Genomic DNA, 5,000 nt, shown 5'->3' with positions numbered 1-5,000 from the left:
TTAAGCACAATAAATTTAGTTTTGATTTCAGAATAACCACAATATGGAATATCTGTAAAACAGAAAATAAAAAGTAGCACTGCTAATTTTAAATTTTAAATTTACTCTTTAACTTAAACCAGATTCCAGACGCAGGTAGAGGGAAAAAGCCAATTTGAATTTGTCAACTGGAAAAAAACGAGATTCCAACTTTAATTATTTTTCAAAATTATTTTTGTTCTCCAGACAGTCACAATTGTTATGCCAGACAATAACAGACAGCTCAGACAAAACACAAACTTTTCCTTCACATGTCCTAGTATTTATAGGCCCTAAATGCCCCCAGACCCGGTCTGGTCACCCTAGATTCCCCAAACCCAGAGCTCCCAAGTTCCAAACTTGGAGTAAGTCTACCACTCTCTGACACAAAGCCTCCGCCCGTAGGGAAGCTCACGGTCTGGCACGTCTGCCGACTCTACTGCCAATTCAGTAGGTAGGAGGAGACTGTCACGCGCAGCTTATTTCGGCCGTTTCTTCCCCTTCCCCAAAACTCACCTGAAAGAACAGCGAGGTGTTTCTGAAGCCACCGAGTTCGCTAGACCCCGACTGGTGAGGGGACTTGTCTCAGTCCTCCGGACGTCAGGCCCTCTTCTCCACCTTCACGTGATGGGGGAGTACGAGGTTTTTGTGCGCTCTCTAGTCCCTGTCGGTCCAGAGGAAAAAGGAAAATCCGCTCACAGACGGGGTCCCTTCGTGGTCGCCAAATTGTGGTGGCAAAAATTGTTGACAGCTACGGATTTTATTGTTGTGCACTTCATTTTTCAGATAATTAGAGCACCAGCACTGACAGTGCCAAGGCCGTATTGTATCTGTAGGAATTTTTCTCGTTATTTTTACTATTGTGGTGCAAAAGAATGGATTCTGATCTCTGTAGGAACATTTCAGCTTTTATTCTGCAGCCACAAAAGTTTCAACATTCACAAACCAGCAGAGGCTTAGATTTAACAAAGTAAAGTCCAGAAATGCCCAAATACGACTGATGACTCAAAGTCCAGAGATGTTAAACATCCATCCATCCATCCCCCCCCCCCACAAACACAAGCAGCCGCTGGATCTAGTTGTTACAAAGGTCGATGTTGCAGCAGGTCCAGCCGGGTTTGGAGCATCAGTTGTTACAAAGGTCGGTGTTGCAGCAGGTCCAGCCGGGTTTGGAGCATCAGTTGTTACAAAGGTCGGTGTTGCAGCAGGTCCAGCCGGGTTTGGAGCATCAGTTGTTACAAAGGTCGGTGTTGCAGCAGGTCCAGCCGGGTTTGGAGCACATCTTCAGCACGGTGCAGCCTTTCTCTCCGGTACCTGAGAACAGAAAACGTACCTGCAGTCATGTCCCTGAAAAGTTCAGTTTCTTCCTAGAAGACTGTTCCAGCTTTACAGAAGTTAGTCGTGTGAACGAACCCGTCCTAGACCTAAAGCTTTATTTGTGCTGAAGCACCGGTGTTGCCAGAATGAACAGATTTATACCTCGTCGGGCTGTTATTAATGTCATGAACTATTCAACCACACGTTTCACTTACCTGGACTCTGGACTCAGTGTTTACAATGCTAAGCTGCTGCCAGAGACATGTCCACATGTCCACATGTCCAGCAGCTGTCTAGGTTCATTTATTTATTTAAAGGACAATGTGCAGGGACATTAAAAAGATGGCTGCACCAGAATTAGCCACACGCTAATTTCCATCTCTAGTCCTTGACAAACATAAATAGTTCACATTAGTGTTTACAATAATGATCAATAATCAAATACTGTACAATGTCATGAAACCACAATAAAAGGTTAACATTTAAAGCACTCAGTGCAAGTACAAAATACAGACTGATCTCTCTTCTTCCGGCTCTCGACGAAGGCGGACGCTTTTCTGCTCTCTCTCCCTTATCTACCTGCCCTGCTACTGCTTTTGCTTGTCTTGTCTTCAGAGTTTCCTTCTTTTCACTCCTCCGAAATTACAAACATGGAATTGATTAACTGGTCTCTATGCAAAATTGACCAAATTTTTGCAACAAGAAGTCAGGGGGTAAGGGAGCCCTTTTGCCCCGAAGGGACATTTTTTGCTGGATACACAATGGATTCATACAAGTTGTGGAAGCCTTTATGTATGGCAATAATGGAAATCGAGGACGTAGAAGATGCCTACATATTTGGATTTATGATCGCAGGATTTCTCCTGATTATCTCCATGATCGGAGGTGGGGGTTTGCTGATGTATCGACAAATGCGTAAGTCGTCGGCAGCCTTTTTTGCTCTTTCGAAGCTGCCGGACATGGCAAATGGATCAAGCAAAGCGATCAGCGCTCTGACTTTTATGTTTGGGGAGCAGGCCCGTAAGCTGGATGTGATTCTCGAGCAGAACGGCAGGCTGGCCGCGGTGTTCGAGCTCATTAACAAGATGGATAACAACATGGAGAAGCTGGGAGCTCAGCATGGCCGGAATTGATCACTATTCGTCTGATTGGAGTCGCTGATGATGATCCAGAGACTGAAGGCAGATTGAAAAAACATCTGCGGCCCCTGTTTTCAGAACTGTACGAGTCGCCTGATAACATCAAGGACATTGGCTGTAGCTGCTCTGGGCGAGGGTTCACGGACTACCGTTTACACACACACAATGGTAAATACACCTTCCTTTAATGTCAACGCAACGAGCGCAACTTGATACTGTGTATTGTATGATATTCAGTGTGAAGATGTATTTTTTTTTCACATATGTACACATTTCTTCTTTTTTTTTAAACCAAAAAGGTTTAGGCTGAAGCCTAATGGCTTATTTTGCCTCCTTTTCAAAAAAAGGCAGACTACAGAAAAGGAAAAAAAGATACTGATAAGAAGAAAATGAAAAGAACGAACAAAATAAAGAAAATGAACAAAGAAGAGAAGAAAATAAATGTGGTCACTGACGATTGAGGACAGCATAATTTAGACAGTTGGATATTTAATATCAAGATCATTTATATTAGTGTTCTATATTTATCTATTATTTTAGATTTATATATTTTTTTTATTTGTAAATTGAGCTACTTTTTTTTAGTTCCTCATTCAGGCGGTTCATCTAGACCCGCCAGTGTGTCTGAATATAAGGTGTGCCTGCTTGGAACTATTATACCAGCAAGAACTCTGTGAGGACTCACGTGTGGTGTAGCAGGCCTGGAACTATTATACCAGCAAGACCGTGGTGAGGACTCACGTGTGGTGTAGCAGGCCTGGAACTATTCTACCAACCAGAACTTGTGAGGACTCACGTGTGGTGTAGCAGTCCTGGAACTATTCTACCAACAAGAACTTGGCTGCGGTGCGAGTACTCACGTGTGGTGTAGCAGGCCTGGAACTATTCTACCAACAAGAGCTTGGTGAGGACTCACGTGTGGTGTAGCAGGCCTGGAACTATTCTACCAACACGAGCCAGTGAGGACTCACGTGTGGTGTAGCAGGCCTGGAACTATTCTACCAACAAGAACGTGGTGAGGACTCACGTGTGGTGTAGCAGGCCTGGAACTATTCTACCAACACGAGCCAGTGAGGACTCACGTGTGGTGTAGCAGGCCTGGAACTATTCTACCAACACGAGCCAGTGAGGACTCACGTGTGGTGTAGCAGGCCTGGAACTATTCTACCAACAAGAACTTGGTGAGGACTCACGTGTGGTGTAGCAGGCCTGGAACTATTCTACCAACAAGAGCTTGGTGAGGACTCACGTGTGGTGTAGCAGACCTGGAACTATTCTACCAACACGAGCCAGTGAGGACTCACGTGTGGTGTAGCAGGCCTGGAACTATTCTACCAACAAGAGCTTGGTGAGGACTCACGTGTGGTGTAGCAGGCCTGGAACTATTCTACCAACAAGAACTTGGTGAGGACTCACGTGTGGTGTAGCAGGCCTGGAACTATTCTACCAACAAGAACTTGGCTGCGGTGCGAGGACTCACGTGTGGTGTAGCAGACCTGGAACTATTCTACCAACAAGAACTTGGTGAGGACTCACGTGTGGTGTAGCAGGCCTGGAACTATTCTACCAACAAGAGCTTGGTGAGGACTCACGTGTGGTGTAGCAGGCCTGGAACTATTCTACCAACAAGACCGTGGTGAGGACTCACGTGTGGTGTAGCAGGCCTGGAACTATTCTACCAACAAGAACTTGGCTGCGGTGCGAGTACTCACGTGTGGTGTAGCAGGCCTGGAACTATTCTACCAACAAGAGCTTGGTGAGGACTCACGTGTGGTGTAGCAGGCCTGGAACTATTCTACCAACACGAGCCAGTGAGGACTCACGTGTGGTGTAGCAGGCCTGGAACTATTCTACCAACAAGAACGTGGTGAGGACTCACGTGTGGTGTAGCAGACCTGGAACTATTCTACCAACAAGAGCTTGGTGAGGACTCACGTGTGGTGTAGCAGGCCTGGAACTATTCTACCAACAAGAACGTGGTGAGGACTCACGTGTGGTGTAGCAGGCCTGGAACTATTCTACCAACAAGAGCTTGGTGAGGACTCACGTGTGGTGTAGCAGGCCTGGAACTATTCTACCAACAAGAACGTGGTGAGGACTCACGTGTGGTGTAGCAGGCCTGGAACTATTCTACCAACAAGAGCTTGGTGAGGACTCACGTGTGGTGTAGCAGGCCTGGAACTATTCTACCAACACGAGCCAGTGAGGACTCACGTGTGGTGTAGCAGGCCTGGAACTATTCTACCAACAAGAACTCTGTGAGGACTCACGTGTGGTGTAGCAGGCCTGGAACTATTCTACCAACACGAGCCAGTGAGGACTCACGTGTGGTGTAGCAGGCCTGGAACTATTCTACCAACAAGAACGTGGTGAGGACTCACGTGTGGTGTAGCAGACCTGGAACTATTCTACCAACAAGAGCTTGGTGAGGACTCACGTGTGGTGTAGCAGGCCTGGAACTATTCTACCAACACGAGCCAGTGAGGACTCACGTGTGGTGTAGCAGGCCTGGAACTATTCTACCAA

General features: G+C 46.4%; 1 long non-coding RNA gene across 2 annotated transcripts; it reads right to left on the bottom strand.

Annotated features, from left to right (window-relative positions):
• Positions 1-914: 914 nt before the first annotated feature.
• LOC133463901 (uncharacterized) lies at positions 915-3,742 on the bottom strand. 2 transcript variants are annotated; one of them, XR_009784385.1, is made up of 2 exons: positions 3,724-3,742; positions 915-1,332 (listed from the first exon to the last, which is right to left on the bottom strand). It is a non-coding gene; the product is annotated as an uncharacterized LOC133463901 (long non-coding RNA). The 2 variants fall into 2 exon arrangements; XR_009784384.1 differs by lacking the exon at positions 3,724-3,742 and adding an exon at positions 3,160-3,713.
• Positions 3,743-5,000: the final 1,258 nt, after the last annotated feature.

This window comes from Cololabis saira, chromosome 17 (genome assembly GCF_033807715.1).
Source record: "Cololabis saira isolate AMF1-May2022 chromosome 17, fColSai1.1, whole genome shotgun sequence".
Classification (NCBI taxonomy): Eukaryota; Metazoa; Chordata; class Actinopteri; order Beloniformes; family Belonidae; genus Cololabis; species Cololabis saira.
This window is presented reverse-complemented; position numbering and strand designations above follow the sequence as displayed.